This window comes from Microtus ochrogaster, unplaced genomic scaffold (genome assembly GCF_000317375.1).
Source record: "Microtus ochrogaster isolate Prairie Vole_2 unplaced genomic scaffold, MicOch1.0 UNK51, whole genome shotgun sequence".
NCBI lineage: Eukaryota > Metazoa > Chordata > Mammalia > Rodentia > Cricetidae > Microtus > Microtus ochrogaster.
In genome coordinates this window covers 2,274,327-2,301,568 of record NW_004949149.1, presented here as the reverse complement: position 1 = coordinate 2,301,568, position 27,242 = coordinate 2,274,327, and the positions used below count along the sequence as shown (strand labels likewise).

General features: G+C 46.7%; 1 long non-coding RNA gene across 1 annotated transcript in view; it reads left to right on the top strand.

Annotated features, from left to right (window-relative positions):
* The window catches only part of LOC113455501, a 73,181-nt gene that overhangs the window by 19,270 nt on the left and 26,669 nt on the right, over positions 1 to 27,242 (top strand). Inside the window, exons 3-5 of the long non-coding RNA XR_003376602.1 lie at positions 5,929 to 6,128; positions 7,222 to 7,301; positions 9,743 to 9,861. This is a non-coding gene — a long non-coding RNA (uncharacterized LOC113455501). The remainder of the gene's footprint in view (positions 1 to 5,928; positions 6,129 to 7,221; positions 7,302 to 9,742; positions 9,862 to 27,242) is intronic.

Below are 27,242 nucleotides of genomic sequence, written 5' to 3'. Positions count from 1 at the left end.
TCCTGGGGTGGGTAGCACACGTGTGTACGGGGTGTGTGTGGGGGGGTATGTATGTATGCATGCTCCTGGGGTGGATAGCACACCTGTGTATGGGGTGTGTGGGGGGGTATGTATGTATGCATGTTCCCGGGGTGGGTAGCACACGTGTGTGCACACGCGTGGAAACCAGGGGTCAGCATCAGTTGTCTTCCTCAGTTCTTCTCCGCCTTTTCCTTTTTTTGAAACACGGCCTCACACTGAACCTGGAGCTCTTTGTCTGGACTGACTGATCCACAAGCCCAAGGGGTCTTAACTCCTCAGCCTGGGCTGCAGGCATGTGCCATGTCCCCAGATTTTACTTGGCTGCCGGGGATCAGAACTTGGGTCTTCACACTTGCGAGACAAACACTCTACTCAGTCAGCCATCTCCCCAACTCTCAAAAACTTCAGAATTTTATTGTGGACAAGCGATTTTAATTGATAATCTCATTTTTGCCACTCTACCAACAAATTGTCCCAAACAAGTAATTGTCAACTGGCATTTTTCATTGAGTGACTGATAGTTTAAAGCATTTGGACAAACTGACTTATTGTTTCCGTATTTAAATCATCAGAGCTAAACTAGCTCATCAAAGGGGTCACAGTTGTAAAACTGTATGCTGGCTTTCATTGGCTTCCTGACCATAAAGTCAGTTCTTATCAGTTGCCTCCGTTGATTTAACTAACAACTTCATAATATTTTGGAGGCCCGTTCAGCTGATTTCCCTCTTCTCCCATTGGTACAGAAAACAGCCAACTTTACTGGGATGCATTAGCTACCTTTCTGCTGTTCTGATAAAACACCATCAGATGTAGCATGAATTCTAAAAGATCTTAATAATATAAACCCAGAGTTAGATATTGGGGTGAAAGTTGAAAGATCAGAGAAGTAAAGGAGAGAGCCACTAGAGAGACATTTTACCTCTACTGAATCCTCAGACCAAAGTGGGCAAGATCCTGTCTCCACTAATTCTCAGAATTAGTACTCTGAGCTCCTGTCTTCTCCCGCCTTATATTCCTCTCTCTGCCCGGCCATATCACTCCTGTCTCTACCTCCCTGTGCTGGGATTAAAGGTGTGTGACTCCCAAGTACTGGGATTAAAGGTGTGAGCCACCACTGCCTGACTCTGTTTCTTTTTTAGACTGGATCAATTTCATGTAGTCCAGGGTGGCCTGGAACACACAGCGATCCGTCTGCCTTTGCCTTCCAAGTGCTGGGACTAAAGGTGTGCACCATCACTGCCCAGCCTCTACGGCTAGCTAGTGGCTAGTTCCATGCTCTGATCCCCAGGCAAGCTTTATTTGTTACAGCACAAACACAACTGCCACAGCATCATAAGGAAGGAAGAATTTATTTGGACCTACAATTCCAGAAGGGCAAGAGTCCTTCATAGTGGGGAGGAGCGGAAGCAAGTTACAGGCCTGGCAGCAGGAGCTCACATCTGAAAATGTAAGCATGTGTCAGAGAGGGCAAACTGGATGCGCCAGAGCCTGTAAACTCTGCAAACCTACCACTTCTTCCAGCAATGCCACATCTCCTAACCCTCACCAAACAGCACCACTGGGGTGGGGTGCGGTGTTCAACTATCTGAGCCTATGGTGGTCATTCGCATTCAAATTACTAATTATGATCTCTCCCATTTCGAACACTGTGATTCTGTTTCAAAGAGATGATAATTGATGTTGGAACGAATTAAACAAGAAAAGAGGACCTATCCAGTGCTCAGGAGGGTGCGTGCATTCTCTGTTCAGGTAGGCATAGTGGGCCGCAGCACAAAAACGTGGAGGGAGAACTCTGGTTCAGAATTCAAGAACTATTTATTGATCATCGAGCATAATAGGCATAAAGAGAAGACACAGCCTGTGATGTCAGTTTCATCAGAGAGGTTTAAAACCTACTGACCAATGGGTAGAAACCAGAGAGTCATAATCGAGAACGAATATTTGTATCAAGACTATGATTTTGAGACTGTTAGCTTAAACTCAGATTTTGTTTCTTTGTATCTAAACTTGGACAGTAATACCAAACTTACATTGTAAATAAAAAGAGCATACATATTTTTTGCAGTGATGGAAATGGAACCCAGGGTCTCAGGCATGCTAGACAAGTGCTCTACCAATGATCTACACTCTAGTCTTATACGAAAAAACTCAATATGCAGTAGAGACCTATCAAAATACTACGTGTAATGTATAGGCATCAAGCACACATACATGTTTGCTGCACAAATACAAATATAGCATATGGTTTATGCATTGCCATATATACATACTATATGATATATAAGTATTGATTTCAAGAGAAGTAGAATATGATGGGGTTTTAAAGGAGAAAGAACACATGATTCTGGTGATGTGGCAAGTTCCAGGAATGTTATGAGATGGGGCTTGGAAATCAGACTTCTAAAGGGGAAGGGGAAGGGTGGAGGAGCCAGCTGATGCTTGAGCCAGGAGAAAAGCTCTGTCTGTGTGGGAAGTGTGTGTACTCTAGCAACCACAGTGAGGAAGAACAGACTCTTGCATGGGTTTATGACTCATCAGCCTGTTGAATGGACAAGGGGAAGGACAAGAGGGGTTGGCCATCAAGGTCAACTGTCAAGGATGGCCATCAAGGAGTGGAGCATTAGATTCACACGGATGCTGTAGTCTTCGATGTCAGGACCTGTGACTGTGTTACCTCACACGGCTAAAGGGGCTTTCGAAGTGTGATCAATTTAAATATCTTGAGACAGGACATACAGCTAAGGTTTGGTTTGCGATCCAAACTAAGGCCAAGGGGGTTTTCTTATGATTGTAAAGATGGTTCCAAGAACAGCGGACAAATCAGGTATTGTTCCATGATGTGTACACTGGAAGAGCTAACAAGGAGAAAGAACAGTATGTTTCAAGACACAGCAGGGGACTACCAGCTTTCTTCAGAACTGAAACTAGAAAACCGGAACTGGGCAATTCAGCTTCCAGCAAATGTTGACTTTGCACAAGGAAATGCGCTGTGTGCCCACTGTGTCTGGCCATATGTGAAAATGAAACCCTGTGCTTGACACAAGGCAGATGATGAGGTGCGATTAACTAGGGTCACCTTTCATCCGAAGGGCTTTGGAATGGAGCAAGCTGGCAAGGAGGAAGGAAGGTGGGGACAATGATATGAAGTTACTTTAAAAATGTGTCTGCAATTTCACATACTTTACATTTTATCCTGTGTGTAGGATTGGGGAAGGAAGAACGGGTGGAGTTGAATCATGCCTCTCTCTCTCAAGTTGGACACTAGGTTAAAGATAGAGATATTTCTGTGCCTGGGTTTGTCCCTTAATGATGGAGAGGATTTAAAGGGTTGTTCTGGGCTAGAGAGATTCTGTGTGGTGCCTGCGGCGCCTGCCATGGCTCAGCCTGGCAGAGAGAATGGTGTCGGTGAAGATTTAAAGGGCAGGTATCCTGCCGGGAGCCCTGGTTCAGTCACTCTCCACAGTGACTTTCTGTAAATTATCAGCTATTTACAGCAATGGAGTCTCCTTGTGTCCTAGACTGGCTTCAGACTTGGTGTGTAGCTGAAGATGACTTTGAACTTCTGATTCTTCTGCCTCTACCTTCTGAGTGCTGGGATTTCGCTAAATACCATACTCGGCCAAACATTTTATTGTTTCTTTTAATCCCCACAATATCCTTATAACTAAAGTACTATTATTACTTCTATTTTACAGGATCAGAGGCAAAGAGAAATTAAGGCAGAAAGAACTGTACAAATATTAGGACATTGTAGTGATATTTCATTTGTATTTTAATAAATAAATCTTGCCTGAAGTTCAGAGAGTAAAACAGCCCCACTGGTCAGTATACAGTCCAGGCAGTGGTGGCACACACCTTTAATCCCAGTAGCCACACTAGTTTGCCACAGAAACCAGGTGGTAGTGGGCACGCCTTTAATCCCAGCACTAGAGAGGAATATAAGATGGAGGAGACAGCTCTCAGTCAGTCTCATTCTGAGATTCCTGGAGGCAGAATCATCATTTCAGACTGAGGTAGAGGTAAGAGCCAGTGGCTGGCTGTTTTGCTTTTCTGTCCTTCAGGTTAAAGCCCAATTTCTGTTTCTGGGTTTTTATTGATCGTGCTACAGGACATCTAGATTCTTGAGGGAGGTCATGTCCAGTCCCAGCTGGACTTGCTAGCTGTGTGTACCTTAGGCAAGGGATGAAACTTCTCTTGGGCTCTTACAGTACTCCAGCTCTTGGCACACCAGGAAGACATGGATGGATGGCAGCTATTGGTGTAAGTCAGGAAAATGGCAGGCATCTCGTCTGTGATGGATGCCAACTGCTCTCTGTGCAATGACCAAGGTAGGAGCAGAGGCCGAGGTGAGGCTGAGGGTGTGTGCAGCACACAGTGCTGTCTGGAGGTCATGTTTATGGCTGTGCATGTACTCGCTAGCCGCCTCCACCCCACCAAGGCTGTGTGTTCCTCCTTTGGTTCCCCTTGGGGACAGAGTGAGACTGAATTCGAAACAGCGGGGTGACCTGCCTTTCTGATCTCTCGGAAAGTAAATTAAGGTCACCAGCAGTGGTGTTCTAGAGGGCTGGTATAGACTCACGTCAAAAGGCCAGCAGTGCTGACCGGGGTATTGTCTGTGGCATGTGGCACATGGAGTAGAAATATATTAATAACTTAGCTTCTGTTTGTGTGCTAGACTGCTGAATCCTAGTGGTTAAACCAAATTCTGTTATAAAGCTTTGTGGATTTTGAAATCAAGTTTTATGAACGCCACAAAACCCCAAATGAGGACAGTGAGACTCATGAAAAGTAATGAAAAGATTAAGAATTTGCTAAACCCAATGTTGTGATAAACTGGTGGAGTTGCTTATGCCGGTCTTCAATACTGTTTCAATAATTGTCCAACTACTGAAGACTCATAGAGGAAAGCCGGCGATAAAACCTGGTCACCTGGCTTTTGGATGGGACAGTGAGCACAGCAGTGCCCTCCGATATTCATTCATTCCAGGACGGAGGAAGGAGAGAGAGCGGCTCGGGAGACTCGAGAAGTAAACAGATCTCTCAAGAACTGGGAGAACTGAGAGCAACAAGATTCAGGAGGCCCCGCCAGGGTAGAGAAGCAGTAAAGGGCTCCTGGGGGTTCTTGGAAGACAGAAGGTATTGGTACAGGGAGGAACCTGTCCTACTAGTCCAGATGTTTGCAACTGGCAGAGAGATCCAGGTCTGCAGTTTCTGGGAGCTGTCACCTATGCTATGGGTTTCTCTGTGAGGAAGTTCCTTAAGGTCATGCTGCTCCTGTGGGCAACCTCCTGTCCATATTCCTGTGATCAACCTCCCGTCCATACTCGTTGGGCAATCTCCTGTCCATACCCCTGTGATCAACCTTCCGTCCATACTCATTGGGCAATCTCCTGTCCATACCCCTGTGATAAACCTTCCGTCCATACTCATTGGGCAATCTCCTGTCCATACCCCTGTGGGAAACCTCCCGTCCATACTCCTGTGGGCAACATCTTATTCTGGGAGCAACCAGAAGTTGTTCAACCAATAAGCTGGTTGACTCCAAGTTAGACTTGGATGGAATTCTTCTTTTGCCTATCATCGGTGCCACGCCCTTTCTAGAATGACTAGGCATGTGTGTCATGTTTCCACAAGGAAAGAATCTCACAACAGACACAAAGTCATGTATGCCTGCTTCTCCTTTTTAAAGCTTTCGGGTTTGAACGAGGGGGTATCTTAATTGTCAGCCTTGATCTGTCTTTCTTCCTTTCTTTCTTTCTTTCTTTCTTTCTTTCTTTCTTTCTTTCTTTCTTTTTTTCTAGACGGACTCTCATGTATTCTCAGCTGGCTTCAAACTTAGTATGTAGCTGAAATGACGTTGAATTTTCTGACCCTTCTATCTCCATCTCCTGATTGCTGAGATTACAGGGGACCACCCTTTGTGCCATGCTGGGGATTGAACACAACACTTCATGTACTCTGGACCAGAACTCTACAACCGAGCTACATTCCCAGCTCAGCTATGACAATGGATTCGAAGGCTCTTTGTTTATAAGGGCTGCATAAGTATTATCATGCATATAGGGCCCTGGATGTTAGAGATTTCTTCCAGAACCAACCCTCAGGAGGTAGGTGGTGGAAAGTCTTTGCCAATTTGACAAGCTCAGAAATGAAGTTCTTGGCTTGGCAGCCCCAAAGGCTGATAAGCTGAGAGAGAGAGAGATCAGTGATTGGGAAAGGATACCCCATTTCTCTTCCCACACGATTGCTCCTCCTCGTTTCCTCCTCACTCCACCTATTCTGAGTTTGACCTACTACCTGTTATCCACTTGACTTGGTCAGAGTAAATGTTATTCAAAAGAGTCCCAGTGGTCTTGATACCAAAATCACATCACTGGGCTGTTTCTCATGAATTTTCCTCAGCGATATTTGATCTGAGTGTCTGCTAAGTAACCTGAGTGATTTGAGATATAGCATCGGACTCTTCAGATCTGACTTCAGCTGGGTCTTAATTGAGATCACCATGGAGATTGTCTCTGAAATTCTGAAAGACCTCCCTTTATGGTTCAGTTGTGCAGTGAAGGCACAGCCTCAGAGACGGAGCATACAACAGGTGCCTGCCCTTTATAAAGACAGCTCTGTCTGTTTCCAGCATAAAAAAATACGGGAGCCTGAATTACAAAGGAGCAGATAAAAACAAACAGTCAAAAAATACTTAAAAATTACAAAGGAGCAGAAAAGGACAGTCAAACAATAACTTAAAAATTAAAGAATGACTATTACCTAACAAATTAAACTATAAATAACATGATCTTTAATGCTTTCCTTAAAACATCCTGAACATTGTATAAATACAAAAAATAATAAAATTTAAAAGATCAGATTATCCTTTAATGATAAGAACCACATATATTTATATGAGCATTAGAGATAGGTGCTCTCTCTATAGATATATGGTTAAAAGAGAAATTAATAGATGGATGAATGGATAGATAGATAGATAGATAGATAGATAGATAGATAGATAGATAGATAGATAGAAGACAGACAATTAAATGAGATGACTTCTGGGTACTGCTGCCATAACCTAGTTTTGATTTTTTTTGTGTTTTGTTTTGTTTTTGTTTTTGTTTTTACTATGTAGACATGACTGTCCTGGGAAGGGTTGGAATCCCAGTCTCAAAAGCTCACCAGACTTCCTCATTATTCTCTCTGGCACAGAAAGAACTGGAGACTTGAGAGGAAGAGCTAGATGGAGTAGGAGGGCATCTTTGTCCTCTCAGGATCGTGGTTTGCTATGTGTATGTATTATTTTCCCATGATGTTCTGTTCCTCCTCACACCCTTCCTTCTGTGTCCAGCTGGCTGGCAGGACCCGAAGGAAGTTAAATTCTGCAACAGAGACTCAGCATTTGCAGAAACTCTGTGACCTTTGCCCTCAAGGCGACTGCCATCCAGTCCTAGAAAACAAAGATTATCAAGATGTCAATGTAAAAAGAAATGCTTCCCTGGCCCATCTAATCCACTGAAGGCCCTCTGCTTGGCAGCCGGGAGGACCCAAAGGATCCACTCTTCATATAAAATACACAGAATGAAATAGAAAAGAAAGAAAGAGTGGGTCTCACAGAAACTGAGGAGAATGGTGACCGCCTACTTGGTGTGGAGGGCCAGGCAGGCAGGAAGGACAGGGCGAGGCAGACCAGTGGGTCCTAGTTAGGTTGTTTCTAATGCTGGGGCGCTGTTTCGCGATAGAATGACCGCAGATAATGATAAAGTGCTGCTGTACACTTAAAAGTCTAAGAGAAAGGGTCTTGAAACATTTCTAGCACAAAAGAATACTATGCATGGTAGGAGACTATAAGTTTGATTTAACCCTTGCACAATGTCTATGGTGTCTCCAGGCACCACGTGGTACCACCTCAGTGTGAACTGTTATTGTGCACAAGCTAAAAAGAGAAATTTAATTCATAAAAGGCACAGAAGAAAAATTCAAGAAAGAAGGGCCATCTAAAGGGGAGACAGCAAAAGCAAAGAGGAACTTGATGCCTCAGAGGGTCTCTACATCCTAATGTGATCTCCAGCTCTATCTCCAGGCCATGTCCTTGTTTTCTTTCATAGCAACTTGACCTGCTAGTCCCTGGCATTTTTTCTTGAAGTTTCTTTTCTGTGCTAAGAGTTACTCTATCACTTACTAGACTGTACTAAGCTATGTCAGAAAAATCCCAGAGGAAAAGCAAGTTAGGGAGCAAGGGTTTAGTTTGCCTCATGTTTCGGAAGGAGGTAACCTGTCATGGTGGAGAGGATGTGGCGGTGGGAGCCACTTGATCTGAGGGACTAGGAAGCAGAGAGATGGAGATGGTGGGTTAGCTTGGCAATCTTCACTTCCTTTCCTGTTTGATGTAGAGTTTCAACCCACAGCATTGAGCTATCGAATCACAGAGAGTCCTCGTTCCTTAGTTAAACCTCCCTGGAGATGCCCCCAGAGGTAAGCTGGAGGTGTACGTTTTGGGGATTCTAATCCAGTTCTTCTTTTTTCCTTTTGGGTGTTTGAGACAGGGCTTCTCTGTGTAGTTCTGGCTGTCTTGAAATTTCCTGTAGACCAGGTTGGCCTCAAACTCCAAGATCCACCTGCCTCTGCCTCCCAAGTGCTGGGATTAGAGGTGTGTACCACTTCTGGCTTAAATCTGGTTATCTTGACAATGGGTAATAACTATCATGTTTGGAAAACTTTTAGGGTTCACACTTGAATGTTTGATCGCTGTGGTGATGACTGTGAACAAGTAAGACAAATGAATGTTCAAGGCTAGCGTAGAAGACGAAGCAATGAGGGTCAGTCCCCTCTCTTTTACCAGGATGGAAAGTGCCCAAATCGGCTCAGCTTTATGCTGGAGCCTGAGGGTGTGGCATTGGTTTGGCATTGGGACTGGGAAATGGGGATGGGCTCTTTGGCTGGTGGAACGGCTCTGTGAGTTCAGAGGCTGGCACAGAGCCCGATATGCAGCTTCCTGCTCATTTTCACCCACCATTAGAAGGAGGAAGTGAAAATTCAGCTCCTGGCACCCCATGGTCCCCAGCCTTCTGCTTCCTTTCTCCCCTGTGTAAAACCAGGTGTGTGTGTGTGGTTTTGTTTTATTTCCCTCCTGAAAAGTGTTTTGTGTCAGGACCCAAAATGGCACTTGGGACGTGTCCTTCCTAAGTGTATTAGATTTCCAGCCTTGTCCTTTGTGATACTGGACAGGTAACATCACTTTTTCTTTTTGGCAGAAGTAAGTTCCTAGCCATGTGTGCTTAATGACACTTGTAATCTTGGTACTTGGGGAATTGAAGCAGGATGGTTGCAGGATGGGGTAGCCTGAGCTACGTAGTAAGACTCCATCTCAACAAACCAACAGAAAAACAGATATCTTTCCTGTGGAATGGGAATATTATTTGCTCTGTTGGTGTGATGCTAAAATGGTAAAATAGGAGGCCATAGTAATTTAAGGACATTATATGCAGAAAAATCTTCATTATATTGTAATAAAAGTATAACACATGTTTCAAATAGCCTTACTTTACATTAATTCTGAAGCACAAGAAAATGCCCTTTTTGGTTTCCTTTCTGTTTTTTAGTTGTATTTATTTATATTCAAGGAGCATTGTATTGTATGTTGATGTACTTGTTCATTCACTTTGTGAAATAATCGCCACAATTAAGTTAATCAATATATTAATCAGCTCACAGTGTTTATTTCCTCTCACAGCAGTTCTTTATGTGTGCTACGAGCAGGAGTTCTCTCTCCCATCTAAGCTGGACGTCCCTAACCACTGAAACCCAGGAGGTCTAGCATGCTCAGGGCGGCATGGCTGCAGCATCCCTCAGGTAAGGAGTGCCTCACGGATGACTGCAGCTCTCAGGATGCACATTAGGTCATAGATCCCAGGGATTAGGACTCCGATATTTGGGGGGTTAGTATTCAGCCTGTCCTAGTAAGCGTCCCCCCTTGGTGGGTGTGGAAGCCAAGAGCTCATGCTAAATAGTTATAATAGCAATAGCAATAGTTATACACATATCAACAGTACATCTAACACTAGACGCTGTTTTCAGCACGGTGGTATGTGAGCATATGTAATGGCTTGCACCTGAAATATCCCACACTGGTTTTTGTGTTTGAACACTTGGTCCCCCAGCTGGCAAACGCTTCCTTGGGATGCTGTGGAACCTATTGGACACAGAAGCCAGTTACAGGAACTGGATCACCATGGGTGGGCCTTGAAGGTTTTATCTTCCTTTGGTTCCTGCATGAGCTCTCGGTTTCCACATCCACCAAGATGTGAGGAGCCCTAATGTTCCCCTACTGCAGCCAAGACCCCTCCAGCAGGCCTTAACTAGCAGGGATGAATATCCCAAACTGTGAGCCAACTCCCACCCCTTTGTTGCTCTGTCAGGTATCTGGTCTGGTGACACAGAAAGCAACTAGTACATTGTGAGTACATGCATGTGTGCATTCAGGCAGTGCATGCATGCGTGAGTGTGTCTGTGCCATTTACTTCTCAGTGTGGACTTTTGAAAGGAAACACCGTCTCATCTGATTTGGTTCTTCTTCTTCTTTTTTTTTTTTACTTGTGAAAGAGAAAGAGAGGGAAGAAGGCCATTTGTTGGTAGAGACAGCTCTTTTGTTCCTGGCCATTCAGACCCGAAATAATCACACTAAAACTGTATTAATTACAACACTGCTTGGCCAATGACTCTGGCTTATTCCTAGCTAACTCTTACATCTTAAATTAACCCATTTCTATTAATCTGTGTATCACCTACAGGTAAGGTTCTGTCCGGCGTTTGGTGTCTGTCTCCTGCGGCAGTTACATGGCGTCTCCCAGACGCCACCTACTCTTCTCCTCTATGTGCTTGGAATCCCTGCCTTGCCCTATTCTGCACTGCAATAGGCCCAAAGCAGCTTCTTTGTTAAGCAATGGTAATAAAGCATTTTTACAGCATACGGAGGGGAACCCCACATTAGTCATTGTATATTCAAAGTCATTGAAATTTTAGTTGAAGCTCACATTTATGTTTAATTCTTGGGAAGTTGTAGGCACCCTGAATTATTGTTGATGAGATCATTAAATAATTTATGATTCAATCAAACCAGTATTTACTAAATAAATTAGGTGGGTACAGTCCTGATGAAGCAGTGACTTGGTAACTAAAAGAATGCAAAGAGTCAGATTAGAAAATATATGGCAACTCAGGAAGGCAACGTGAGAAGAGAGGCTTCTGGGAACTTGAGAACTCCAGGCCCTGCCTGTGTGGAGGCTTGGGCAGTGGGGACTTTGGCGCATTAGCACAATTGTTTCTTACCTAGTCTTCTGAGCAGACGCTATTAGATTCTTAAGTGCATTCTTGAATATCACCACCAACACCAGAGCACTTCATTCCTAGAGACTCACCACTGTCCTCGGCAAGTCTTGCTGATAAGGCTGAGAGTGAAATGCTGTCTTTTGAATGCTTGCTGTCAGGACTGTTCCAAAGAGCTGAGTGTGTCACTTCCTTGGTCCTCGCATGAATAAGAGCTATGAATCTGAGACAAACTGGTTTTGAACTGAATGTCTTGAATTTGAATGAATATTCTTCAATACCTTCACATCAGAGCCAGCTGCCATATTTTACTTCTCTGCTGATCTCAACCCTTACTCTTTAGTAACCATCCATCCAGCGTCGGTCACGTGCCAGCCTCAGACATGAGGACATGGTGGTGATTGATCGCATGACTCACAGTCCAGCATTTGAGGAGTCTGAAGTTGAGGAGGGGGTACATGTGTTGAAGGATCTGAAAAGATAGAGTGTTGGTGTGCAAAGTGTACGTGACAACTGAGCACACAGCTGATGATGGGCTAATCCTACAGACAGGCCAGGAGTGGCCTGTGGGGAAGCATATGCTTTGAAAGATGCTTGATGCTAAGGCAGGGTATAGGGAAGGCAGACAGAGGAGTTTGGGGGGAATATCAACACACAGTGAGTTGAGAGGTACAGTGAGAAATGGCACAAAGCACTCGAATGTCGTTGCGAATTCATTAAGTGATTAAGCCTGCAGGATAGGAGGAGACAGGCCAAGCGTCAGGCGTTTCCAGAAGGGCCCTGCTGGTTTTATTAGGAGTGTGCGCCTCATTCCGGGCTGGGGGAACCACTGCAGCAGTTCAGACAAAACTGCTGTCTTGCAAGGATTTGCAGCCAGGGTGATTTTAGGCAAGAAGGTACTCAGCGTTCTCCGTAGGAACTAAAAAGGAAGGTGTGGGGTATGGCGAGGGCCCTGGTGACTGTGTAGTGGAGACGGGGTTGGCTGTGGTCCTGTGTCTGCGTAGTAGAGACTGGTTATGGGGTATGACGATGGCCCTGCGCCTGCCTGCGTAGTGGAGACGGGGTATGGCGAGGGCCCTGGTGACTGTGTGGTGGAGATGGGGTATGGGATATGGCAAGGGCTCTGCGCCTGCGTAGTGGAGACGAGGCATGGCGAGGGCCCTGCGCCTGCGTAGTAGAGTCGGGTTTTAGGGCCAAATTCCCCAGACAGCCCATTTCCTAATGGAAAAGCTGGAGTCACGTTCTCTCCAGCTGCATCACACTGGTGATCTCTGAGAGGGAACACACGTGGCTTAGCTCCCCTTTCGATTCTAAGCTGTTCCACAGGTCAGAAGAATAGATCCAGGGCTGGGGATATTGCCCAGTGGGTGGAGTGCTGGCCTAGCAGGTTAGAAGCATGGTTAAGATCCTCAGTACTTTGGAAGCAGCTGTAAGAGGATCCAAAGCTGAAGAGTTCAAGGTCATCATCCTTGTTTACGTAGTAAGTTCTAGGTCAGCTGTGGATACATGAGATCCTGTTTTATAATTTGTATATATATGTATAAAACATATATAATTATATGTAATATATATATATATTCATTAGAATAGAGCCTTCTTCTCCGTGAGGATGGGATAGACAGTCATGTTTAAATGTCAACCACAGTGATGGCAAGATGCAGATAGGGGCCAGGGGCTGGATGCTAGACTGTTAAGACGGTTGTATACCAGATTGTCTATCACTATTTCTAAAAGCACAGAAAGGCCACCTTGGATCTACTGACTCCTGATATCCACAGTGGGGCTGGGGACTGTGCTCTTCAGAGAGTCACATAGGGTTTTTATGCACATCATTTGTCGTGTGTTAGGCAGCAAGTACCACGTGGATGTTCACAGAGGTGGATCTGCTCCACCTTGACTGAAGGTCAGAGAGTTCAGACCTATTCCAGCTCCTTCAAGGTTATAGGACCCTTGGCCTAGGTGACTACAGAATGTTTTGCCTAGACAAAAGGATGTTACCTAGGGTGTGGCTCCTTGATGTTTTGAGATGTGAGGGGGAAATAACTTTGTTCTTTGCATCAGGGAGTCTTTTGCCTTCTCCCTCGTGACTAGGGTATGTAAGAACCTTGAGTAACTCAGGGCATCCACAGTAGTCACTGCAAGCCCCTCTCCCGACTCTCTCTGTTGTCTCTTGTCTGTTTCTTTCTCAATCCTCCCTCCTCCCTGCAAGTAAGGATGAACAAGTCGGGAGGGACCCGAGAGTACGGAGGTCAAGACTGGGATGTTCCAGATGTGCAGATTCAGAAGGAAATAAAATGTTCAGAATGTGGCAACCAATTAGAGGCAACACAGAAAGCCAAGAGAGGTTTCAAAGGCCAAAACATCTGTGCTTGGGCCCTGAACTGTTCTTTCCTAGAAAGATAAGGTCACTCTTCTCGGCACCTGGTGGTAGACTAGCATTAGCTCCTCTGCCTGGTGACACAGGCCCTATGGCCTGCCTGCCTTGGGCAGTGGAGGTTGCAGCTGCACAGGTGTGTCGAGTGGGTATTGCACGTGTGCTCTCACAGGGTTTGTGACAGCGTGCACAGGAACCGTGTGAGCCCAAACTAGACCAATCTCAGTGGCATAAAGTCCCGCGTCTGTCCCGGAGCTCTCTGTAACTGGTAGAGCTGGGAGGGGGTGAGTTAGTTTTCTTTGAGGATGCAGCCTCTGACTGGCTAACACACTCCGATAAAGAGAAAGTAGGCAGCACTAATGAGTTAAAGAAAATGAGGACACAAAGTTAGGTGGGTTTGAGGTGGGGTAGATCCGAGAGGAGATGGGGGGATGAAATATTAAAGACATGTGCTACTAAGCCCAGCACAAATAGTATTCTGTTGTATATACCGCATATTACCTATCCTATTTATACACTGTGCTCTAGACACTGTTCATACACTCCATTTTGTCTGCCACTTCTCTGCTGATGAACCCTGGTTTGCTCTTGGCCACTGTGGATGCTACTGCTGTCTAAGCCTTGATCAAAGCCCCTGGATCTTACGCTCACCCCATAAAGCATCAGACTCATTGCTGAGCAAGGGCTCGAGCCCTGCAGCTCCCTGTGCCACACAGCACCAGGGACGTTGCCTTTCGTGTCCATGATGCACCTGCTGCAGGATTCTTTCTGGTCCAGAGGTCCATCTTTGTTCTCTCCACGCCTCATCTGATTGGATGAATCACCCGCATCCTGGAGGGTATTCACCTCACCCAAAGTTGCATGTCAGTCACCATCCAGGCACACCGCAGGAACTCTCAGAGAAAGGCTCAGTCAGATGGACAGGTGAGACCAGCTGTGGGTGGAGGGAGAGGAAAGAGCAGGTTGATGACACTTTAGTTTTAAATGAGGAAGCTTCAGCATGGGTTAGATGAACAAAAGAGCTTTCTGTTGACTAGTTCTCAGAAATGTCTCTCATCCACACTGGCTGGGTGTTCTAATGGCAAAGGTCAGAGGGGAGAGGCACTGTGCGGGGCCCAGCTGTGGGTGCTCACAGGAGTCCACAGATGGGAGCCCCAGCTGAGAGGTTTCTCAGCATCCCCAGACCCAGCTGGTGGCCCCTCTTTGAGATGGCAATAGTGCCCAGCTGGCCTCCCCCTGACAGGCACCTGGCCAGAAAAGCAGGCTGCAGCAGGCTGGGCACTTCTGCACCTCAATGAACCTCAGCACTCTCCCTGTGGCTCTTGGGAACTTCTCCAGGAGCCTCCTCCCCATCTCTGTCACATCTCCTTTGCTCTTTCCCATCTGAGAGCAGACTTCTAACTTTCCCCAAGGCTCAGCAGCAGTGTGCACTGAGCTTGTGCCGGAGCTGTTACGGATACCGAATTTGGAAAGAAGCTGCACACGTGTTTTCTGCACCTGTGTCCTGGACACGCAGCCATTTGAGGAAAACATTAGTTATCGGCACCCCAATATCGTCATTTCCCAGTCCCCGCATATCCACTCCTTACCCCATAGCATCCCCCAAAAGGAAATGAAAAAATATTAATTAAAAATAAGACAAAACAAACAAACAACGAGCCACTTTGCTCCTCTATCCTTCTTGCCTCTTCAACACCTCTTCGTTCATCGTAGTGAACGATTAAGAGTCAATGAGTCATGCCCACTCTGCTTCACTTGTGAATGTTCATTGTAATGAGTTGTTGGCTAGACTCAAGGCCTCTGGCTTCTGGTACACCATCATCACCAGACCCTCACCCAAACTCCTCCTGGATATCCTGCTGTTGTCCTGAGCCATGGAGATTCTGCAGTAGCCATGGTTCCAAAGGGCCAGTCCCTCTTGCCCTGCAGCTGGTAATGGATAGGGTAGATGATGTTGGGGTGGGCCAGCTCAAATCCCTGAATGTGAGTCTGAGAGGTAGCTGATTTAGTCAATCTTGGTCACTGGGGCCTCTGGGGCCGTCCACCTCAGGTGAGGGATAGAACCAGTTCTTCAGGTCTGTGGTGACAGGTGCGACCATGCCTTCTGAGTGTGGGGCCTGCTCTTCCTTGAAGGGCAGGGCCAGGTATTCTGCTGTAGCTAGGGGACAGGGCCAGCTCCCCCAGTGCCAGCACAGGGCAATGCTGGGTCAGCAAGGCCTTTGGACTTCAACACACATGGTTCCTGTGGTCCCCTGTGGTTTCTTGGGCTATAGAGATCAGCACAGATCCTAACTGAAGAAGGACCATGGACACAGACATGGCTCTTGGCAGCAGCTTGGGTCCAGATGTCACCATGGCCCTGGTGGCAGGGTGGGCCACCCAGATAAGTGTGGCCCCAGTGACAGAAGGGCCTTAGGACACCATCATGGTCTCAGATGGCTGACCAGACCACAGGTATCTGCATGGCCATTGGTGGTAACAGGAGCCGTGGACATTAAATCAAGCCCTGGTTGCTGTAGGGTCACAAACTCAGACATGACCCTTGGCAGCAGCTCAGCCTGGATGTCACCATGGTACCAGGAAGCAGCACAGGCCTCTCAGATCTGTATAGTGCTGATGTCAGCATGGAACTTGGACACTCACATGACCACAAGTGGTGGCCCAGACTTTGGGTATCTGTGTGGCCTTTGGTGGCAACACAGGCCATGGGCGGCAACACAGATGCTGGTTGCAGTAGGACCATGGACCCAGACATGGTCTGTGGCAGCAGCAGGGCCCAGATGTCACCATGGCCCCAGGTGGCAGTCTAGGCCACTCAGATAGGCATGATTCCAGCTGCAGCATGACCGCTGGACACCAACATTGCCCAGGTCAGCCCAGACTCCTTGTATCGCACAACCTTTGATGGTATCAGGAGTCGTGGCCATCAGCACGAACCCTGGCTGTGGCAGGGCTGCGGATCCAGACAGGGCCCTTAGCTGCAGCTTGGGTCCAGATGTCACCATGGCATGGGGTGGCAGCACAGGCTACCAGCACGGCCCCTGTGTCAGCATAGTCTTCAGACACAAACATGGCCTCAGGCGGCAGCCCAGGCCTACACCCCCGGTATCTGTCTGGACTTTGGTGGGAACATGGGCCACAGATATCAACACAGACCCCAGCTATGGTAGGATTACAGGCCCAGACATGGCCCTTGGCAACAGCCCAGGCCATCGGACTGGCCTCAGGGGACAAGCAGGCTGCTCCCATCAGCCTGTTCCTCACTGTTTCAGTTCTGCATCTCACAGGACACGAATTGTTCTGCCCCTCCCCGTTTCCCCACCATGTATTTGCTTGCTCTAATGGTGTCTACCCAGGCCTGTGGATGTCTTCAGCCAGCCCGGGCTGAGAGGACCAAGGTGGGCCTGGGATCCACGTGGGCCTGTCCATTTTATCTCTCTTTAGAGAACAAACAAACACCTAAACAAAACAAAACAAAAAAGCCACACCCACAAACAAACCCACACAAGAACACAAAATTGGAAACTAGCAGAGCAATAACACAAGACAAACCCAAACAAAGCATCCGGGGCAAAGTCTACAAAATCACCACTGAGTGCTTTATGTCTGTTCTTGGGCATGGGGCATCCATACCCAGTGAGTTCTATACCCAGTTCTATGCCCAGTGAGACTTCTTAGGAGAAAACTAATTTTTCCTTGGCACACTGGTATCAATTGCAGATAGATTGTTGGTTAGGCATGCGCGCCATGTCCAGTTCCCCCTTTCAATGCTGAGAGTCTGTCTGTCTGTCTTGAACCTATGCAGGCCCTATGTGTGCAGCCACAGCAGACATATGTGCACCTGCCCTGCAGGGTCAGGAGGGCACCATTTTCTTGGAGTCATTTATCCCCGCAGGCCCTTTTGATCTTTCTGACTCACTTTAGGACTGTCTCCCTGAGCCCCGAGGGGAGGGATTTGATGGAGACGTCCAATTAATGACTGAGTGCTCCAAGTCTCCCACTTTCTACACAGTGTCCACTTGAGGGTCTCTGTGTAAGCTCCCATTGGAGCAGGAGGAAGATTCTCTGATGATGGCTGAGTGAGATGAAGATCTATGGGTGTACGTTCTTTCTCTTAATGTTCTGACACACCAGGCTGAGGTTCTCACCCACAAAGATGGAACAGGATTGTTGCGAGGTTCCTGTAATGGTCAGTCTCAGTTGTCCGGCTGGGGAGATCTTGAGTTGTCTAGAAGAACGGCCTCTGGGGATGTCTGCCGGAGGTTATCTTCCTTAGGTCAACTGAAATGGAAACACCTTGTTCTGTGAGTGGCATCACGCCCTGGACCGTATAACAAGGAGAGCTGGCATAACCTTCTGGGCTTCTTGTCCTTAGATGCCACTGTAGTCAGCTGCTTCAAGTTCCTGCTGCCTGGATTACAACATCCTGATGGACTGTGCATCAGAATCAATCTTTGTTCCATAAAACTGCTTTTGCCAGAGCATTTTGTCTTAGGGCGTGAAAAGAGGCAGTTATGTCCCTTGTTCCAGCCATGGACAGTAAGGAGAAAACAAGGGATCAGGACTCTCCTTTAAGTGAGTGACAGAAGTTATTACAGAGCCATTGCCACCTTCAGTTAGAACATGAATACGTGGCCATATAGAACTCCGGGGCACTTAGGGGGTACCTGCTGTAGTTGAGCAGCCTTCCGTGAGTCAGCATTACAAGTTTGCTGGTGTGTGTGTGAGTGTGTGTGTGTGTGTGTGTGTGTGTGTGTAGGGCAGCAGTAAGCAGCTTGTCACACATAGCTTTGGTACCTGAGGCTTAGAAACAAAGCTAGTGTGGCCTCCACCATCATTACTGCTATGAATTATGTCATATACTGTCTGAAAGGAATACTGTTCTGTAGTACTGTAAGGAATTCTGGTTCCTGCCTGATACCCAAAGAGCCAAGTCATAAATGCATTTGTGCTAGATGTTTTAATTATGTTCATATTGAAGTCCACATATCAGGTTATCATTGGTCACAGTTGAAAATCGGGAGTACTTTAATTACAAAACATACTTTATAATTAGCAACTATACAGTAAATTACATTTTCCCTTGTTTTTTCTACTATGAATTCATGATGCATTCCCAAGACAATACAACATTGCTTGTTTGTTTTGTTTTTCAAGACAGGGTTTCTCTTTGTAGCTCTAGCTGTCCCAGAGCTCACTCTGTAGACCAGGCTGGCCTCAAACTCAGAGATCTGCTTCCCTCTGCCTCTGGAGAGTGCTGGGATTAAAAGTGTGCACCCCTATGGGGGGGAGGAGTTTCTGTCCCTCCCAGTCCCACCCACAGCCATTCAATTCCAAATAAACACAGAGGCATATTAATTATTATAAACTGTTTGACCTGTTAGCTCAGGCTTATTACTAACTAGTTCTCACAACTTAAATTAACCCATAATTCTTATCTATCTTTAGCCACATGGCTTGGTACCTTTTCTCAGTGAGGCTTCCTCTGCATCTGGCTAGTGACTGACTGTGCCTTTCTTCTTCCCAGAATTCTTTTAGTCTCATTGCTCTGCCTATACTTCCTGCCTGGCTACTAGCCAATCAGCGCTTTATTAAACCAGTATAAGAGGCAAATCGTAACAGTGTACAAGAGCATTCTCCCATGGCATACTGCCATTTTCTGACTACTCCATTTAATCAAACCCAGTGAAACATTTTGGAAATGGTGTGCTGTGAGAACTATAAATTCTTTTGTTGGGAACAAGTAAAAGTTTTTAAACAATATTTCTCATTAAACTGTTTTAAAAGTCGTTCCTTGTGTTGGGGCGAGTAGGCCCTTACGGGAGCTTTGTGGCCATCCGTGCCTCTGGCCACATCTGTTCGACTCTAGCTCCTATTCTCTGCCTACTCCCTTATTAAACATTTTCAGTAGTCACCAAGGTTTTACTATTCATCCTCTCCTTTTATTTTGCTATTTTATGTTTTAAATTTTATGTGCACTGGTGTCTTGCCTGCATATATGCTTACGTAAGGGTATTGGATCCCCTGGAACTGGAGTTACAGGCAGGTGTGAGCTGCCATGTGGGTGCTGGGGATTGAACCTGGGTCCTCTGCAAGAGCAGCCTGTGCTCTCTACAAGCAAGCCCTCTCTCCAGCCTAAGCTCCCCTTTTCCTTATGCAGCTCTTTCCAGGTGATCTCAGCCAGTCTCACACATTTCTTGTGCGCAGATTCGTATTTCATGTTGTGCTTCTGTCAAAAATTTCCAGGGGCCTTTCAGACTCACCACCTCCAGCAGTGCATCTAAAACTAAGATTGTCCATCCCGCCTTTCTGCTCTTTCCTCTATGTTCTCAACTGAGAATTTTACCGGCCGCACCACTGCCTAAGCTGGGACTCATGTCTGTTTGTGGCCCTCTTCCAGGAACCACCTCTGGATTCTAGCTGCTCGGCAACGCCTGGGACTTCTGATTTTACACCTGTGCCCTTCTCTCTATACCACCTGGGACTATTCAATTGCAAGAACATTTATTTAATTATTTTAGGGCATGTGAAAGAATGCAACACTTGCAGTCAGTCCTAAACAGAGTGTGTGATTTGCAATGTGGATGGCCTTGCCACAGACTTAGAACAATGGTCTCTAGCAGCTCCATGTCCATGACTCTGGGCTTTACCCCGCTGCTTTCTCAACATGCACCAGAGCCAGTGATTTCCCTCTAAAGGGCACTTTGAGGCTTTCCAAGGCCATTAGGAGACCGTGTAAATGCGTTGTAAGCGAGGCAGCCATCCTGCTCTGGGTCAGCCTCTGCAGTCTTCTCCCGCTAGCTATTATGCAACCCACACTGACCCTTTGCCTCCTCGCCTTTCCCTGGAGTGCCTAAGTGTCTTATCTTTGTCTGCCCGTCTCTCTCTGGCTTTCTGCCACTCTCTCTGTTTCTATCTCCCCTCCCCGACTGGTCCCTTTGCCTGAAAAGTCTAAGGGAACACATCAGCGCAGTGCAGGGTAAATAAGAGTGATCACCATTGTCTACCATTATTGACAGAATATCCCTTTGGAGAGACGGCCCCCAGTGGGAAAAGCGGGACACCGATCATGGGATCTCCAAGATAGGGAGTGACAGGGGATAGCAGGAGAAACTGGCAAAACCAAATTGACACTTTGGACTATTTCACTTATGGTGAATTCATTCAGCTAACAGACCCAAGCTGAAAGCTGGGCACGGGGAGCGTCATTTCAAAGGGTAGTGATAATACATCTCCAGATGAGACGGTGTGTGAGCCTTGCTGACTGTTGATCATAACGGGAGACATCACCAAACCAAACCAGGCCCAACCCGATATTGCCCAAAAGAACTTGCTTGCGTCATTCAGAGCATTATTTTTGTATTTTGAGACGGAGTTTTTCTTTAACTTTGGAACCTGTCCTGGAACTAGCTCTTGTAGACCAGGCTGGCCTTGAACTCACAGAGATCCGCCTCCTCTGCCTCCCAAGTGCTAGGATTAAAGATGTGCACCACACCCGCCCGGCTCAGAGTGTTATTCTAATGCCAGGGGGATTTAACTGGCCTTGACTGACAGTGGTGCAATGCTGGAGACAACACTGAGTGTCTCCATGGCCATCGAGTGTGAAGAAGAAGCTGGGAGGCCAGCACGAAATGATGTCTTCACGCAGTGCCCACTCTGTGAGGGGGTTTGTGCCTTCTTGCTAGCCCCATGGACTCGGGTTTGGGTTTTGGGGTGGGAGGGATGTCAACCAGGGAAGCAAGTGCTTTTCACACTTGGACATTGTGAACCCAGGGTGTTCTGGCTAGATTATGTCAACTTGCCACAAACTATTGTCATCGGAGAGGAGGAACTTCAGCTGAGAAAATGCCTCCATCAGATTGGGCTGTGGGCAAGCCTGCAGAGCATTCTCTTAACTAATGATTAATGGGCAAGGGCTCAGTCCATAGTGGGTGGTGCCATCCCTGGGCTGGTGTCCTGGCTTCTATAAGAAAGCAGGCTGAGCAAACTATGGGGAGCAAGCCAGTAAGCAGCTCCCCTCCATGGCCTCTGCATCAGCTCCTGCCTCCAGGTTCCTGCCGTGTTTGAGTTCCTGTCCTGACTTTCTTTGGTGATGACGAGCAATATGGAAGAGTAAACTGAATAAACCCTTTCTTCTCCAAGTTGTTTTGGTCATGGTGTTTCATTACAGCAGTAAGAACCCCAATTAAGACACGGAGATCCTGTCTTAATTGGGGATCCTGTTGACAGAAGGGTAGGGGAGAGCATGCTTACCACGGCACCAGGACTGTTGTCAACTTGACCCCAGCAGCCAATCCCTGGAGTAGAGGGGGAGCGGTCTCCATTGCCTGCACGCAGAATTGCAGAAAGAGCCAGGGTGGAGGGAGAAGAAAGAACATGCCCTTATGAGGGCACTAAAGGTTTGGGATGTTGTCTCCCTACTCTGGGAAAACTGGAGGGGGCTGCCACTTGCACCCAGGTGTGAGGGGGTGAATGAGATCATTATGTTCTATCAAATCATCCAAGTTTTCCAAACACCCTTTGACATAGCACAGTATAGGTCCGGACTTCGCGGAGGAGATGGCTTGCTATCTCCTCTCAATTGGATTAGGAGGCTTGCAGGCTTCATTTGACACAATCCTGTGAAGTCTCAACCAACTTCTGCATGTCAATACTGTCTTTCTGGGAAGACTGCAAAGGCAGCTTCTCTTTCTCAGATGCTTTCTACTGACAGACGAGCGGCAGAAAATCTTTATATCTTTTGCCTTGTTTTTGTTTTTCAGTAGGAACAATGCCTCTACAGTCGGCTGGTTTGTCTCTACAGCTGCTGTTGGCTGAGCGTCTCACCGACCACTATTAGTGACTTCTGAGAATCTTTCCTTGCTGTCTCTAGCAGTGTCTGTGTTTGTACTAGTCGTAAACCCAACAACTGCATTGGCCTGGCCCCTGAATAGACTTGCTTAAGATTTCCAGAAAATGTCCAGGAAGAAGGAACGGTCCCTACCATCAGTCACATGCGTTTAGGTCTTGAGCCTGGCTCGTTGTTACTTTAGCATAAAATATCTATACATGAAAGGAAGAGCAGTCTTCAGAGCAGATGTTGACAATTGTGCTGGAACCCTGTTTGTCAGCTGGGGAGTTCCCCAACAGGTCTTGGGTGAAAGGGCTCCTCTCCCCTTCCATATAAATCTCCTTGTCTTTCTGTTGCTTCGATACAAGGTCTGGATGATTCTTGGCCCTAGAAGAAAGTGAGATCTGTTATCAAAGCATACATTGTTCTGGAAGGGGATCTGACTGCCCCTGATGGTCAGACAGGCCCACCCTCGAACTATCTTGAGGTTGTGTATTAGTCAGGGGTCTCTAGAGTCACAAAAGTTATGAAACGAATCTCCCTCATATATGCATACATATAAATATAGGATTTATTGGAATGACTTACGGGCTGCAGTCCAACAATGGCTAGTTGTGAATGGAAAGCTCAAGAATCCAGTAGTTGCTCAGGCCCAGCAGGCTGGTTGTCTCATCTGGTCTGGTCTTCAGTATGTGCCGGAATCCCAAAGAAGCAGACTCCAATGCCAGTGAAGGAATGGATGTGCTGACAAGGAGAGGGCAGGCAGGGGAAGAACAAACCCTCCTTCTTCCCTCGTCCTTATGTAGGATCCAGCAGAAGGGGGGCCCAGATTAAAGCTGTGCCTTCCTCCAGATCTGTGTTAAAGGCTTGTGTCATCTAGCCTCAAGATCCGATCAAAAGCCTGTGTCTTCCAGCCTCAAGATCCAGATCGCATGTGTGCCCTGCATTTCCAGTCTGTAGTTCATTCCTGATATAGACAAGCTGGCAACCAAGAATAGCCATCACAAGTTGTGTGGCTGCAGTGTCTGGGAGACACAGGCACAAACCTGTGGGGGGGGGGGGGAGGTAGTGCCACACTCCAGGAATGGCTTATAGGATATCCTTGTATGAGTTGAACTCACTGGAGTTATTTAGCATTTGTAGGGGCGCTCTGAAAAAGGCGAAGTAACTCCTGAGGGGTAGATGTCACCTACACCCTCAAGAGTATTGTTCACTTGTTGCATCAAGGTGAGTCCAATTGCAAGGCTTTAAAAGATGCATTAAAGAGTCAAGAGGCTCTCCTGGAGCTAACAGCGTTTCCCGAAAGTCCACTCACTGGAGTGCTTTGGAGACTAGTTCCTGAGTAGTAAGAACAAGCTCTAACAAATGGCGCCAGAACTTACGGGGTTCACTTGACAAAGGCTGGTTTCTTCTTACCATACCACAGTTCACGGCAGGGCAGAAGATCTCTGCTCCTGGAAGTGGTTCAGGGATGCAAACTCGTCCAGCATGGCTTTCCTGCCATAGCTCTCTGGGTCATTCTCTGGGTTTTCTGCCATGGCAAGACACACAGGATAGAAGGAATATTTTTAAAAGGATGTGCGAACCCTGCCTGGGAATTGGGAAAGCTCCCAGCATTGGAGTAGACTTGGAGGAATGGGCAGGGTGTCATAGGCCACTCCACAGAGGGACATTGCAATGTTACAGAATCATGGGAAGACATGGTGCCTTCCGGTAAGAGCCAGCCACAAGTCGGGACACGATATGCACTTCTGTCTGAAGGCTTGCAGCAGCCTGAGAGGTCTTGTCATGTTTCTACTGGGTCTGAAGTCTCGGTTCACTGAGTTTTTACCCACAGTTGCCTGTTTCTGTTTCATGTAGTTGCTGAGTTTCTATAGTGACCAGTTCTCAGAGGCTTGTGGACTTTCTGATTCTAAAGAGAAGCAGAGACTTAAAAGAGGAAGAAAAAACAAACCAGAGATCTCATGTTGTTATGACAGCCTCTAATACACAGGAAACAAGGTCCACTTATTATCTACATAGAATGTAGGTATTTTCTTTCGAGCTTCCCGAAGGCAATTGCCACGGCTTATGTAGATGACCTTTGTTCCAGTTCCAGGTACATAATTGGTCTATCAACTCTTTGTCATATGAGCCCTTTAATAGCACGCATAGCCCGGGCTCTTGATTTTCCAGCATGTCTTAGTTAGGGTTTCTATTGCTGCAAAAAAACACCAGGATCAAAAGGCAAGCTGGGGGAAGGAAGAGTTTGTTTGGCTTACACTTCCACATCATAGTCCGTCATTGGAGGAAGTCAGGACAGGAGCTCACACAGGGCTGGAAACTGGATGCAGGAGCTGATGTATAGGCCGGGAGGAGAGCTGCTTACCTCCTTGCTTTACATGGCTTGCTCAGCCTGCTTTCTTATAGAACCCTGGACCACCAGCCCAGGAAGGGTACCACCCACCATGAATTGGGCCCTCCTTCATTGATTACTAATTGAGAAAGGGTCTTACTGCCAAATCTCAAGGAGGCCTTTCCTCAGCCGAGGTTCCCTTCTTTCTCAGGACCCTAGCTTGAGTCATAAAACCAGCCAGCACTCAGCAGTAGACCTAAATGGACAGAGAAAGGGCAAGATGGAAATTACAGAGGTTTTGTAATTTATTCTAAGAAGTGGGATGTGATAACTGTCAACTTGACACAGTTTATAGTCACCCAAGAAGAAAGTCCCAATGAGGGATTGTCTAGATCAGGTTGGCCTGTGAACATGTTTGTTTTGTTTACTCATGCTAAATGGATGTGAGAAGACACAGCCCACTGTGGGCAGCACCATTCCCTAGTCAGGGGATCTTATTAAGTGTAGAGAGGGGGTTGGATATGAGTAACTGTGGATATGACTAGTATTTTATTCCTGCCTTGACTTCCCAGCAATGATGAGTTGTAACCTGGAATAGTGAGTCAGATGAACTTCTTTCCTAAGTTGCTCTGTGTCAGGGTATTTTATTAAAGTAACATTAATGAAACCAGGACATATAACATCATGTTTGACACATTCTACTTACTTGAAGGCACGAGACCTAGCCACACTCAGGGGAAAAGGTGTGCAGAAAGACATAAATATCAATAGGACTACATCATTGGCACCATGCTACAGACTGTCAGCTATGCAAGGTTACCTTCTGGGGTGGTTAATCTGGATTGTCAACTTGATTGAAACAAGAGACACCTAGAAATTTGTCAAAGCACACTTCTGGGCAAATCCATGAGGACGTTTCTAGAATATGACATACAGATCAGCCACTAAAGGAGGAAGACCTGCCCTGCATGTAGGCAGGACTGTCCAATAGGTAGAGACTTGAACAGAGTGAAGGCAGGGGAGGGAGGGGGCCAATCAGTAGGTGCAAACTTGATCACTCAGGGACACAATTTCAGCATCTCCATCCTTACAGAGTACATCAACACCAGAGGCTCTCCAGGTGCTTCCAGGAGTTAAACGTCAGACTAGGGCAGCATCATTGCTCCCTTTTGTTCTGAAGTTTCCAGCTTCTATGTCTGAGCAGTCAGAGAATTCCCTTTCTCTGTTGTGCAGATAGTCGTTGTGGCAATACCCGTACTCCAATGGTGTGAGCCATTCTAACAATGCACACACACACACACACAAACACACACACACACACCTCATTAGATATGTAATGAACCTGACGAATGCAGATATTCTCTGGAGCCCTGTTCTGGCTAGCACAAAGATTCAAGTTGAGCAGAGCTACTGACACCACCTAGGTGCCACTACCTGGGATGCTTCCTTAAGAATCTCCTTATCCCCATTGTCAGCCATTTGCTCTGCTATTCTGGGTGCCTTGATCCTGATGAGCAGGGAAGAAAGGTGGAGCTCAGCCAAGCAAGTTACAAAAGTATTCAGCATACTGCTCAGTTGTCTTGAATTTTTCTGTATTCATGTGAACTAGGCAGTCATGGTCAATTACTGAACACCCAGCACAGGCTACGAGCCAGGCTCACTGACTACAGTGGGGAAGTCAGGAAAGTCTTTGGTCTTTTGAGGATGTGTTGCAGTAATTAGTTTCCTTTTGGGTTTGAAATGGTTTCTCTGTTGGTTTAGAGAAAATATGCCAAACCTTATCATGCCCTGGTTGTAATGTCATGGAGGGTTCTGGGGGGCTCTTGGCCCTTGGCAGGAGGGCTACTGTCCTGACCTAGCCCGACTGCCCTGACTATGGTGTTGACAAGTGCAAACGTATCCTCACACCCCTCCCAGTTTCCCTCTCTGATGTGATCTTTCCTTTTGGAGGACAAGGCTCCCTTGGGTTCTCTGTGTACCTTGCTCAGGTTATCCTCAGACTGGATGCAATCTTCCCTGCCTCTGCCTTCCGCACAGTGATGTGGACCATCACTGTGGACCAGTGATGTTCAGGCTGTAGGTGTGGATTACTGTGCCTGGATGGTGTTTTGTTTGTCTGTTGTTGTTCATGTGACTGACTGTCTTGTAATGTGTTGATGACCTAATTTGCTATCTTTATTGTGTCTTTCTCGATGTAAGTCTTACTCGATGATGCATGGCTCATAGAGTAGGCGTTCAGCAAACATGAACTGACCAATGGGTGAAGTGAGCCCTGCCGTGTCAGCTTTCATTTTAGGTCCTATATTGTAGAGAAGGAGATATTTATATGAGCAAATTGCTGGCTGTGGGAGACCAGGAGGTCTGTGTAT